This window comes from Phyllobates terribilis, unplaced genomic scaffold (genome assembly GCF_046119375.1).
Source record: "Phyllobates terribilis strain yellow unplaced genomic scaffold, ASM4611937v1 Scaffold_499__1_contigs__length_1316695, whole genome shotgun sequence".
In the NCBI taxonomy this organism is placed as follows: domain Eukaryota; kingdom Metazoa; phylum Chordata; class Amphibia; order Anura; family Dendrobatidae; genus Phyllobates; species Phyllobates terribilis.
The window spans coordinates 556,117-569,823 of NW_027363259.1; the positions used below are offsets into that span (position 1 = coordinate 556,117).

Below are 13,707 nucleotides of genomic sequence, written 5' to 3' on the forward strand. Positions count from 1 at the left end.
AGTGATACATAAAGTAATTCATGCAAATCAGGTATGCGGGGTACCTGGGCGTAGTATCTGGGACAATTTAAACCTGGTGAAAGATTGTATTGAAGATGTAAAAACCAGAAAGACAAAGATGTCAATCCTAGCGGTGGATTTTGAGAAAGCTTTTGACCGCATGTCTCATTTTTATCTTTTTAAAGTTTTAGAAAAAATGGGCATTCCGGGTGGGTTTTTATTGTCTCTTAAAGCTTTTTATAATGATTGTACGAGTAAGATTTTAGTTAATGGTTTTAAAACAAAAGAGGTAGTTTTAAAATCAGGGGTGAAGCAGGGTTGCCCTTTGTCCCCCCTGCTTTTTATATGTGCTATAGAACCCCTTTTATGTACAATACGCCGGGATAAGCAAATATGTGGAGTACCCTTACCCGGAGGGAACGGTCTACAAGTTAAAGTTGTAAGCTATATGGATGATGTAGCAGTGTTTGGATGTGATGTACCTTCAATACAAAAAACGATAAGCCAAATTCAGTCTTTTTGTACAATTTCCGGTTTTAAAATTAATCTTACTAAATGTAATATTTTAAATGTCGGGGGGATGAGTTTACATGATGTACCAATTGCAGTTACAGATTCCATTACTATTTTAGGTGTTTCTTTTAATGAATCTAATAATGGTTTTAATAGCTGGGATGCGGCAGCACAGAAAATTAATCAGAAAATCTGCATGTGGAATATGAGAAAGCTGTCAATGGAAGGTAAAGTTCTGATTGTAAAAATGGTGATATTACCTATCCTGTTATATCTTAGTTTGGTGTTCCCCCTCCTACAAATTTGTTGAAACGAATTACAAAAGTATGTTTTACCTTTTTTTGGGGCTCAAAAATGGAGAAACTCAAAAGAGAAATTGTGACAAAGCCAAAGGTTAAAGGTGGGAAAGATTTCCCTGTTTTAGATAAGTTTCTTTTAATACATTTTTTCTGTTTCTGTTTTAAAACCCTTTTTAAAGATAATTACCTTTCCTATTTTATGCGTTTTAACACTGGTTTTCTCATGAGAAGGTTTGGTTGGTTTGAAACGGTTTTATCCTTTCCTTATGCTTTTAACCTGCCTGCACATTATGAGATTTTAAAGAAAATTATTCTTGATTTTAATTTGAATAAGAAACAGACAGGGGATCTATGTAACAGCAAGACACTACTCAAACAAATTAGTACTGATGTGACGTTGTGTGATATTGAACGTTATGATGATGACAAAACTGTACACATATGGAAAATGATTAACGCCCCTTATCTTTTTAATGTACAGAAAGACATGTCTTGGAGCTGCGCACACCACTGTCTTCCTTGCCGGGCATTCCAGTACAGAAGAAGTTTTGTGAGGTCTGCCATCTGCCCAAGAGAAGGTTGTCAAGAAGAAGAGACAGTGAAGCATCTTTTATGGACTTGTGCTTTTGCTAAAGAGTTCTGGAGAAGATTAATCCCCCTGCTGGAGAAAATGGTGGACCTCAAGGACTTTAATTTTGCATCAGTGTTATATGGTCTTCTGGAATGCCCAACAATGGACCAAAAAATAATGGCGTGGAAGACAGTGAATTGTGCCAAGATAGCGCTCTGGAATGCTAGAAATATTGCTGTTTTTAAACATGAAATGTTACCAGTAGATGATGTTTTAGCCTTTTGTAAAAGTGAAATGTACATATACTATTTATTGGACAGGAAAAAGAATGTAACATTGGCAGGCAAATGGCTTTTTAACCTATGGAATATTTGAAGTCTTGTAAAATTTGCTGTGATGGAATTTTTATTTTTCTTTGAAGTCCCGAAAGTGTAATGTGGATGTAATGGTTTTATTTCTGTAATTTGTTAAATTTTAAATAAACGGTTTTTATCCCCATGTGGGGGATAGCCAAATTAAAAAAAATCTGTTCTTATCAGTTTAATATCTGATACGTCCCCTATCTGGGGACCATATATTAAATGGATTTTTAGAACAGGGAGATGGAAAAAGAGCTTGCTCTGTCCACTCCACGCATTGACCTGGTATTGCAGTATCTCCAGGACCGGTGCACCCCTTCTTTAATGCAGTTTCTAAAATCAGAAAGAATTGAATTCAATGTTTTTTGTTCATTTTGCTTGTTTGTCGGATTTTGGGATGGACTCTTTGGCTTTGCTTTTCTTCTCCTCATTGGATTTTTCATGTTCAAAGTTGCAGAAGCCAGATTACAAGCTCATTTTGGTTCAACTTCAGCAACTGTGCATTGCATTGCCATGTAATGTGATGCAATGCTATCTTTCTAGCTCTCCCTTTTTACTTCCTTTTGGATAAACAGACATATTAGGCAAGCATTTTGGAGCTTTCACCTAAATAACTACAGGTGGTGAGATAAGCTGCACAATATAATTGACCTTTCAGTATATTGTTGCACACACACCATCTATTTAGCAAATGCCCTTGTTATCAACAGCAGCCTTTTAAACTCACCTGAGCTAACAGGTATGTGCGCTGGTTACTCTGCTGCGCTTAAAATTTCTTTTTTGGTTTGCTACAATGCCTTTTCTGAAACGTTGTCTCCTTCTGCTGGAACACTGACTTCTTTCATTTAATGCCTGCAGACTATAAAAGAGAACCCAACCCAAAAAGTTTGGTTGATTAGTCTGTGGCATTCTGTTAAACTGTTGCTTATGGCGGTCTCGGTGAGCTTCTCAGCGACATTCAGCCAGCCAGGTATCCTGCCTGCAGTAGATGGAATGTGGCAATGGAACGCTGGCTGCGCGTGTCATAATAGGCTCTGAGCCTTTATATACCTGTGCACAGCAGCAGCCACCTTCAGTCTGCTGCTGGACAGCCAGCAGCAGCAGCAGCAGGAGAGGTATGTAATCAGGAGCCCTCCTGCTAAGGGTAGACAGCTGCTCGTTCCACCCCACCCCCCGCCTTAATTGGTTCTCCTCCCTTCCAACGGTGTTGAGGCGGGTGGGAACAGCAGGGGGTGAAGGTGCTGTGTTTAAAGAGGTGGAGTTATGCAGATCTAAAACGCGTGGATTGCAGCAGCAGCAAGCCGAAAAGTGCAGGCATGTAAGGGATCTAGAGGTTGACAACATGTCTTCTTAACGGGAGTCCAGGAGCTCATCTCCACAAATGGACTCTTCAGGATCCTTGGGTGGCTCCGTAGTTTGAAACCAATTCTGGTTATCGCTTCTCGGCCTTTTGGCTAAGATCAAGTGTAGTATCTGTTCTTATCAGTTTAATATCTGATACGTCCCCTATCTGGGGACCATATATTAAATGGATTTTTAGAACAGGGAGATGGAAAAAGAGCTTGCTCTGTCCACTCCACGCATTGACCTGGTATTGCAGTATCTCCAGGACCGGTGCACCCCTTCTTTAATGCAGTTTCTAAAATCAGAAAGAATTGAATTCAATGTTTTTTGTTCATTTTGCTTGTTTGTCGGATTTTGGGATGGACTCTTTGGCTTTGCTTTTCTTCTCCTCATTGGATTTTTCATGTTCAAAGTTGCAGAAGCCAGATTACAAGCTCATTTTGGTTCAACTTCAGCAACTGTGCATTGCATTGCCATGTAATGTGATGCAATGCTATCTTTCTAGCTCTCCCTTTTTACTTCCTTTTGGATAAACAGACATATTAGGCAAGCATTTTGGAGCTTTCACCTAAATAACTACAGGTGGTGAGATAAGCTGCACAATATAATTGACCTTTCAGTATATTGTTGCACACACACCATCTATTTAGCAAATGCCCTTGTTATCAACAGCAGCCTTTTAAACTCACCTGAGCTAACAGGTATGTGCGCTGGTTACTCTGCTGCGCTTAAAATTTCTTTTTTGGTTTGCTACAATGCCTTTTCTGAAACGTTGTCTCCTTCTGCTGGAACACTGACTTCTTTCATTTAATGCCCGCAGACTATAAAAGAGAACCCAATCCAAAAAGTTTGGTTGATTAGTCTGTGGCATTCTGTTAAACTGTTGCTTATAGCGGTCTCTGTGAGCTTCTCAGCGACATTCAGCCAGCCAGGTATCCTGCCTGCAGTAGATGGAATGTGGCAATGGAACGCTGGCTGCGCGTGTCATAATAGGCTCTGAGCCTTTATATACCTGTGCACAGCAGCAGCCACCTTCAGTCTGCTGCTGGACAGCCAGCAGCAGCAGCAGCAGGAGAGGTATGTAATCAGGAGCCCTCCTGCTAAGGGTAGACAGCTGCTCGTTCCACCCCACCCCCCGCCTTAATTGGTTCTCCTCCCTTCCAACGGTGTTGAGGCGGGTGGGAACAGCAGGGGGTGAAGGTGCTGTGCTTAAAGAGGTGGAGTTATGCAGATCTAAAACGCGTGGATTGCAGCAGCAGCAAGCCGAAAAGTGCAGGCATGTAAGGGATCTAGAGGTTGACAACATGTCTTCTTAACGGGAGTCCAGGAGCTCATCTCCACAAATGGACTTTTCAGGATCCTTGGGTGGCTCCGTAGTTTGAAACCAATTCTGGTTATCGCTTCTCGGCCTTTTGGCTAAGATCAAGTGTAGTATCTGTTCTTATCAGTTTAATATCTGATACGTCCCCTATCTGGGGACCATATATTAAATGGATTTTTAGAACAGGGAGATGGAAAAAGAGCTTGCTCTGTCCACTCCACGCATTGACCTGGTATTGCAGTATCTCCAGGACCGGTGCACCCCTTCTTTAACCCCTTAATAACATCTGACGTACTAATACGCGTCTGTGCCCTGGGACTTAAGAGCCAGACCCGTATTAGTACGTCATCGCGATCGCGCCCGCACACAGGCTGTGCGGGCGCGATCGCCGCCGGGTGTCAGCTGATTGTCACAGCTGACACCCGGTACTATGTGCAGGGAGCGGTCACGCACCGCTCCCAGCACATTAACCCCCGCGATGCTGCGATCGAAGTCGATCGAAGTCGATCGCGGCATTGCGGGGGCAAGGGGAGGTGATCGGCGATACTCACCTCCTCTTCCGGCTTCCAGCGCAGTCTGCAAAGGCTTCCCGGGTGTTGCCATGATGACCCGATGTTGTCATGACAACATCCGGGTCACCAGAGAGCAGGAAGATTGCTTGGACATGCGCAGTGCATCTCCAAGCAATCTTCACACTGTGCACTTCTGACAGCCTTCATGGCATAGGGATGGTGCTCCATTCCTGTGCCATGCAGGCGATCAGAAAAAAAAAAGTGAAAGTCCCAGAGTGGGACAAAGTAATAAAGTGTATAAACTGTGTGAAAGTGGAAAAAAAAAAAAAAAAAAAATGTGCAAAAATATTATAAAAAAATAAAAAAAATAATACACCAAAAATAAAAATATAATGTACCCATCAATAAATATTATTATAAAAAAAAATAAAAAAAAAACAATAAAAGTACACATATTTGGTATCGCCGCGTCCGGAACAGCCTGACCTATAAAACTGTCCCACTAGTTAACCCCTTCAGTGAACACGGTAAAAAAAAAAAAAAAAAAAACAAGCAAAAAACAATGCTTTATCACCATACCGCCAAACAAAAAGTGGAATAACACGCGATCAAAAAGACGTATATAAATAGAAATGATACCGCTGAAAACGGCATCTCGTCCCGCAAAAAACAAGCCGCCATATAGCTCCATCAGCCGAAAAATAAAAAAGTTATAGCTCTCATAATAAAGCGATACTAAAAAATATTTATTTCTATAAAATAGCTTTTATTGTGTATAAGCGCCAAAACATAGAAAAATGATACAAATGTGGTACCGCTGTAAACGTACTGACCCGAAGAGTAAAGCTGCCTTATCAATTTTACCACACGCGGAACAGAATAAAAAAAAAAAAAAAAAAAACAATTCCTGAATTGTTGGTTTTTGTTTATTCTGCCTCCCAAAAATCGGAATAGAAAGCGATCAAAAAATGTCACGTGCCTGAAAATGGCACCAATAACAACGTCAAGTCATCCCGCAAAAATCGAGCCGTCACATGACTGTCTGCCAAAATCTGGAAAAATTATAGCTCTCAAAATATGGCGATGCAAAAACTAGATTTTACAAAAAATGCGTCTTTTAGTGTGTGACAGCTGTCAGTCATAAAAACCCCATATGATTCTGGCATTGCTGTAATCACACCGACCCGAAGAATAAAGTCGTCTAATCACTTATACCGCACAAGGAACGGCGTCAAAAATAAACTCTTGAGTTAGGATTGGGCTAGGGTTAGGGCTGGGTTTGGGGCTAGGGTTGTGCTGGGGCTAGGGTTGTGCTAGGGTTAGGGCTGGGGTTGGGATTTTTTTCAAAAGTAAGAAAAAAAGATGACGATATGGCGACTAGTGTTGAGAGCAAGTGCTCGCTACTTGAGTTTGCATCGGGTGCTCTGGTATGCATTTAGTATCGTGGGTATTTGAGTGACATGCTCGAGTCTCTGCCCCATATGCTTCGCGGCCAAAAAACTTTACGGGGATTGCCTGCCATGCACGAGCGATCCCCGCATGTTTTTTTTTGGGTGTCTAATAACCGTGAAACATGCGGAGCAGGGACTCGAGCATGTCACTCGAGCACACGCTGTACATGGTGCATACCTGAGTACCCGATGCAAACTCAAGTAGCGAGCACTTGCGCTCAAGAATAATGAAAACTTATTCAATATGATGACCTAATGTAAACAAATAATGTGCCGTACCTCTGGGTTCAAAATGTTCACTATACACCTTAATAAAATCTTTGAGGGGTATAGTTTCCAAAATGGGGACACTTGTGGGGGAGCTCCACTGTTTAGGCACATCACGGGCTCTCCAAACGCGACATGGTGTCCGCTAACAAATTGAATGGAAAATCGGCTCAAATTGTTAGCGGACGCCATGTTGCGTTTGGAGAGCCCCTGTGTGTCCAAACATTGGAGCTCCCCCACAAGTGACCCCATTTTGGAAACTAGACCCCCCAAGGCACCTATCTAGATGCATAGTGAGCACTTAGAACCCCCAGGTGCTTCACAAATTGATTCGTAAAAATGAAAAAGTGAAAATAAAACACTTTTTCATTTTTATGAATCAATTTGTGAAGCACCTGGGGTTCCAAGTGCTCACTATGAATCTAGATAGGTGCCTTGGGGGGTCTAGTTTCCAAAATGGGGTCACTTGTGGGGGAGCTCCAATGTTTGGGCACACAGGGACTCTCTAAATGCAACATGGTATCCGCTAACAAATTGAATGGAAAATCGGCTCAAATTGTTAGCGGACACCACATTGCGTTTGGAGAGCCCCTCTGTGCCCAAACTTTGGAGCTCCCCCACAAGTGACCCCATTTTGGAAACTAGACCCCCCAAGGCACCTTTCTAGATGCATAGTGAGCACTTGGAACCCCCAGGTGCTTCACAAATTGATTCATAAAAATGAAAAAGTGAAAAAAAAAACACTTTTTCATTTTTATGAATCAATTTGTGAAGCACCTGGGGTTCCAAGTGCTCACTATGAATCTAGAAAGGTGCCTTGGGGGGTCTAGTTTCCAAAATGGGGTCACTTGTGGGGGAGCTCCAATGTTTGGGCACACAGGGACTCTCTAAATGCAACATGGTATCCGCTAACAAATTGAATGGAAAATCGGCTCAAATTGTTAGCGGACACCACATTGCGTTTGGAGAGCCCCTCTGTGCCCAAACTTTGGAGCTCCCCCACAAGTGACCCCATTTTGGAAACTAGACCCCCCAAGGCACCTTTCTAGATGCATAGTGAGCACTTGGAACCCCCAGGTGCTTCACAAATTGATTCGTAAAAATGAAAAAGTGAAAAAAAAAACACTTTTTCATTTTTATGAATCAATTTGTGAAGCACCTGGGGTTCCAAGTGCTCACTATGAATCTAGATAGGTGCCTTGGGGGGTCTAGTTTCCAAAATGGGGTCACTTGTGGGGGAGCTCCAATGTTTGGGCACACAGGGACTCTCTAAATGCAACATGGTATCCGCTAACAAATTGAATGGAAAATCGGCTCAAATTGTTAGCGGACACCACATTGCGTTTGGAAAGCCCCTCTGTGCCCAAACTTTGGAGCTCCCCCACAAGTGACCCCATTTTGGAAACTAGACCCCCCAAGGCACCTTTCTAGATGCATAGTGAGCACTTGGAACCCCCAGGTGCTTCACAAATTAATTCGTAAAAATGAAAAAGTGAAAAAAAAAACACTTTTTCATTTTTATGAATCAATTTGTGAAGCACCTGGGGTTCCAAGTGCTCACTATGAATCTAGATAGGTGCCTTTGGGGGTCTAGTTTCCAAAATGGGGTCACTTGTGGGGGAGCTCCAATGTTTGGGCACACAGGGACTCTCCAAATGCAACATGATATCCGCTAACAAATTGTCGGCTCAAATTGTTAGCGGATATCATGTTGCATTTGGAGAGTCCCTGTGTGCCCAAACATTGGAGCTCCTCCACAAGTGACCCCATTTTGGAAACTAGACCCCCCAAGGCACCTATCTAGATGCATAGTGAGCACTTGGAACCCCTAGGTGCTTCACAAATTAATTCGTAAAAATGAAAAAGTGTTTTTTTTTTCACTTTTTCATTATTACGAATCAATTTGTGAAGCACCTGGGGGTTCCAAGTGCTCACTATGCATCTAGAAAGGTGCCTTGGGGGGTCTAGTTTCCAAAATGGGGTCACTTGTGGGGGAGCTCCAAAGTTTGGGCACAGAGGGGCTCTCCAAACGCAATGTGGCGTCCGCTAACAATTTGAGCCGATTTTCCATTCAATTTGTTAGCGGATACCATGTTGCATTTAGAGAGTCCCTGTGTGCCCTAACATTGGAGCTCCCCCACAAGTGACCCCATTTTGGAAACTAGACCCCCCAAGGCACCTATCTAGATGCATAGTAAGCACTTGGAACCCCTAGGTGCTTCACAAATTGATTCGTAAAAATGAAAAATTGTTTTTTTTTTCACTTTTTCATTATTACGAATCAATTTGTGAAGCACCTGGGGGTTCCAAGTGCTCACTATGCATCTAGAAAGGTGCCTTGGGGGGTTTAGTTTCCAAAATGGGGTCACTTGTGGGGGAGCTCCAAAGTTTGGGCACAGAGGGGCTCTCCAAACGCAATGTGGCGTCCGCTAACAATTTGAGCCGATTTTCCATTCAATTTGTTAGCGGATACCATGTTGCATTTAGAGAGTCCCTGTGTGCCCAAACATTGGAGCTCCCCCACAAGTAACCCCATTTTGGAAACTAGACCCCCCAAGGCACCTATCTAGATGCATAGTGAGCACTTGGAACCCCTAGGTGCTTCACAAATTGATTCGTAAAAATGAAAAAGTGTTTTTTTTTTCACTTTTTCATTATTACGAATCAATTTGTGAAGCACCTGGGGGTTCCAAGTGCTCACTATGCATCTAGAAAGGTGCCTTGGGGGGTCTAGTTTCCAAAATGGGGTCACTTGTGGGGGAGCTCCAAAGTTTGGGCACAGAGAAGCTCTCCAAACGCAATGTGGTGTCCGCTAAGAATTTGAGCCGATTTTCCATTCAATTTGTTAGCGGACACCATGTTGCATTTAGAGAGCCGCTGTGTGCCCAAATATTGGAGCTCCCCCACAAGTGACCCCATTTTGGAAACTAGACCACCCAAGGCACCTATCTAGATGCATAGTGAGCACTTGGAACCCTCAGGTGCTTCACAAATTGATTCATACAAATGAAAAAGTGTTTTTTTTTTCACTTTTTCATTGTTACGAATCAATTTGTGAAGCACCTGGGGGTTCCAAGTGCTCACTATGCATCTAGATAGGTGCCTTGGGGGGTCTAGTTTCCAAAATGGGGTCACTTGTGGGGGAGCTCCAATGTTTGGGCACACAGGGACTCTCTAAATGCAACATGGTGTCCTCTAACAAATTTAACGGAAAATCGGCTCAAATTGTTAGCGACACCATATTGCGTTTGGAGAGCCGCTGTGTGCCCAAACATTGGAGCTCCCCCACAAGTGACCCCATTTTGGAAACTAGACCCCCCAAGGCACCTATCTAGATGCATTGTGAGCACTTGGAACACTCAGGTGCTTCACAAATTGATTCATAAAAATGAAAAAGTGTTTTTTTTTTTCACTTTTTCATTGTTACGAATCAATTTGTGAAGCACCTGGGGGTTCCAAGTGCTCACTATGCATCTAGAAAGGTGCCTTGGGGGGTCTAGTTTCCAAAATGGGGTCACTTGTGGGGGAGCTCCAAAGTTTGGGCACACATGGGCTCTCCAAACACAACATGGCGTCCGCTAATTATTCAAGCAAATTTTACAATCAAAAAGTCAAATAGCGCTCCTTCCCTTCCGAGCCCTGCCGTGCGCCCAAACAGTATTTTTTCCCCAAATATTGGGTATCTGCGTGCCCAGGGGAAATTGCACAACAAATTTTGGGGTCCATTTTTTCTTGTTACCCCTGTGAAAATAAAAAAAATTGGGTCTAAATTAACATTTTTGTGAAAAAAGTTAAATGTTCATTTTTTTCTTCCACATTCAAAAAATTCCTGTGAAGCACCTGAAGGGTTAATAAAGTTCTTGAATGTGGTTTTGAGCACCTTGAGGGGTGCAGTTTTTAGAATGGTGTCACTTTTGGGTATTTTCTGTCATAAAGACCTCTCAAAGTGACTTCAAATGTGATGTGGTCCCTAAAAAAATGGTTTTGTAAATTTTGTTGGAAAAATGAGAAATCGCTGGTCAACTTTTAACCCTTATAGCTCCCTAACAAAAAAAAATTTTGGTTCCAAAATTGTGCTGATGTAAAGTAGACATGTGGGAAATGTTATTTATTAACTCTTTTGTGTGACATATCGCTCTGATTTCAGGGCTTAAAAATTCAAATTTTGAAAATTGCAAAATTTTCAAAATTTTCGCCAAATTTCCGTTTTTTTTACAAATAAACGCAAGTGATATCGAAGAAATTTTTCCACAATCATGAAGTACAATATGTCACGAAAAAACAATCTCAGAATCAGGGGGATCCGTTGAAGCGTTCGAGAGTAATTACCTCATAAAGTGACAGTGGTCAGAATTGTAAAAATTGGCCCGGTCATTAACGTGCAAACCACCCGCGGGGCTTAAGGGGTTAATGCAGTTTCTAAAATCAGAAAGAATTGAATTCAATGTTTTTTGTTCATTTTGCTTGTTTGTCGGATTTTGGGATGGACTCTTTGGCTTTGCTTTTCTTCTCCTCATTGGATTTTTCATGTTCAAAGTTGCAGAAGCCAGATTACAAGCTCATTTTGGTTCAACTTCAGCAACTGTGCATTGCATTGCCATGTAATGTGATGCAATGCTATCTTTCTAGCTCTCCCTTTTTACTTCCTTTTGGATAAACAGACATATTAGGCAAGCATTTTGGAGCTTTCACCTAAATAACTACAGGTGGTGAGATAAGCTGCACAATATAATTGACCTTTCAGTATATTGTTGCACACACACCATCTATTTAGCAAATGCCCTTGTTATCAACAGCAGCCTTTTAAACTCACCTGAGCTAACAGGTATGTGCGCTGGTTACTCTGCTGCGCTTAAAATTTCTTTTTTGGTTTGCTACAATGCCTTTTCTGAAACGTTGTCTCCTTCTGCTGGAACACTGACTTCTTTCATTTAATGCCTGCAGACTATAAAAGAGAACCCAACCCAAAAAGTTTGGTTGATTAGTCTGTGGCATTCTGTTAAACTGTTGCTTATGGCGGTCTCTGTGAGCTTCTCAGCGACATTCAGCCAGCCAGGTATCCTGCCTGCAGTAGATGGAATGTGGCAATGGAACGCTGGCTGCGCGTGTCATAATAGGCTCTGAGCCTTTATATACCTGTGCACAGCAGCAGCCACCTTCAGTCTGCTGCTGGACAGCCAGCAGCAGCAGCAGCAGGAGAGGTATGTAATCAGGAGCCCTCCTGCTAAGGGTAGACAGCTGCTCGTTCCACCCCACCCCCCGCCTTAATTGGTTCTCCTCCCTTCCAACGGTGTTGAGGCGGGTGGGAACAGCAGGGGTTGAAGGTGCTGTGTTTAAAGAGGTGGAGTTATGCAGATCTAAAATGCGTGGATTGCAGATGCAGCAAGCCGAAAAGTGCAGGCATGTAAGGGATCTAGAGGTTGACAACATGTCTTCTTAACGGGAGTCCAGGAGCTCATCTCCACAAATGGACTTTTCAGGATCCTTGGGTGGCTCCGTAGTTTGAAACCAATTCTGGTTATCGCTTCTCGGCCTTTTGGCTAAGATCAAGTGTAGTATCTGTTCTTATCAGTTTAATATCTGATACGTCCCCTATCTGGGGACCATATATTAAATGGATTTTTAGAACAGGGAGATGGAAAAAGAGCTTGCTCTGTCCACTCCACGCATTGACCTGGTATTGCAGTATCTCCAGGACCGGTGCACCCCTTCTTTAATGCAGTTTCTAAAATCAGAAAGAATTGAATTCAATGTTTTTTGTTCATTTTGCTTGTTTGTCGGATTTTGGGATGGACTCTTTGGCTTTGCTTTTCTTCTCCTCATTGGATTTTTCATGTTCAAAGTTGCAGAAGCCAGATTACAAGCTCATTTTGGTTCAACTTCAGCAACTGTGCATTGCATTGCCATGTAATGTGATGCAATGCTATCTTTCTAGCTCTCCCTTTTTACTTCCTTTTGGATAAACAGACATATTAGGCAAGCATTTTGGAGCTTTCACCTAAATAACTACAGGTGGTGAGATAAGCTGCACAATATAATTGACCTTTCAGTATATTGTTGCACACACACCATCTATTTAGCAAATGCCCTTGTTATCAACAGCAGCCTTTTAAACTCACCTGAGCTAACAGGTATGTGCGCTGGTTACTCTGCTGCGCTTAAAATTTCTTTTTTGGTTTGCTACAATGCCTTTTCTGAAACGTTGTCTCCTTCTGCTGGAACACTGACTTCTTTCATTTAATGCCTGCAGACTATAAAAGAGAACCCAACCCAAAAAGTTTGGTTGATTAGTCTGTGGCATTCTGTTAAACTGTTGCTTATGGCGGTCTCTGTGAGCTTCTCAGCGACATTCAGCCAGCCAGGTATCCTGCCTGCAGTAGATGGAATGTGGCAATGGAACGCTGGCTGCGCGTGTCATAATAGGCTCTGAGCCTTTATATACCTGTGCACAGCAGCAGCCACCTTCAGTCTGCTGCTGGACAGCCAGCAGCAGCAGCAGCAGGAGAGGTATGTAATCAGGAGCCCTCCTGCTAAGGGTAGACAGCTGCTCGTTCCACCCCACCCCCCGCCTTAATTGGTTCTCCTCCCTTCCAACGGTGTTGAGGCGGGTGGGAACAGCAGGGGGTGAAGGTGCTGTGTTTAAAGAGGTGGAGTTATGCAGATCTAAAACGCGTGGATTGCAGCAGCAGCAAGCCGAAAAGTGCAGGCATGTAAGGGATCTAGAGGTTGACAACATGTCTTCTTAACGGGAGTCCAGGAGCTCATCTCCACAAATGGACTTTTCAGGATCCTTGGGTGGCTCCGTAGTTTGAAACCAATTCTGGTTATCGCTTCTCGGCCTTTTGGCTAAGATCAAGTGTAGTATCTGTTCTTATCAGTTTAATATCTGATACGTCCCCTATCTGGGGACCATATATTAAATGGATTTTTAGAACAGGGAGATGGAAAAAGAGCTTGCTCTGTCCACTCCACGCATTGACCTGGTATTGCAGTATCTCCAGGACCGGTGCACCCCTTCTTTAATGCAGTTTCTAAAATCAGAAAGAATTGAATTCAATGTTTTTTGTTCA

The 13,707-nt window shown here is 42.7% G+C and overlaps 5 non-coding genes across 5 annotated transcripts; all 5 read left to right on the top strand.

Moving 5' to 3' along the window:
* Positions 1-1,865: 1,865 nt before the first annotated feature.
* Positions 1,866-2,061, top strand: LOC141230331 (U2 spliceosomal RNA). The gene has a single exon (XR_012296873.1). It is a non-coding gene; the product is annotated as a U2 spliceosomal RNA (small nuclear RNA).
* Positions 2,062-3,176: 1,115 nt separating this feature from the next.
* LOC141230616 (U2 spliceosomal RNA) lies at positions 3,177-3,367 on the top strand. The gene has a single exon (XR_012297072.1). It is a non-coding gene; the product is annotated as a U2 spliceosomal RNA (small nuclear RNA).
* Positions 3,368-4,482: 1,115 nt separating this feature from the next.
* Positions 4,483-4,673, top strand: LOC141230617 (U2 spliceosomal RNA). The gene has a single exon (XR_012297073.1). It is a non-coding gene; the product is annotated as a U2 spliceosomal RNA (small nuclear RNA).
* Positions 4,674-12,157: 7,484 nt separating this feature from the next.
* On the top strand, positions 12,158-12,348 carry LOC141230618 (U2 spliceosomal RNA). Its single transcript, XR_012297074.1, has one exon. It is a non-coding gene; the product is annotated as a U2 spliceosomal RNA (small nuclear RNA).
* Positions 12,349-13,463: 1,115 nt separating this feature from the next.
* On the top strand, positions 13,464-13,654 carry LOC141230619 (U2 spliceosomal RNA). Its single transcript, XR_012297075.1, has one exon. It is a non-coding gene; the product is annotated as a U2 spliceosomal RNA (small nuclear RNA).
* Positions 13,655-13,707: the final 53 nt, after the last annotated feature.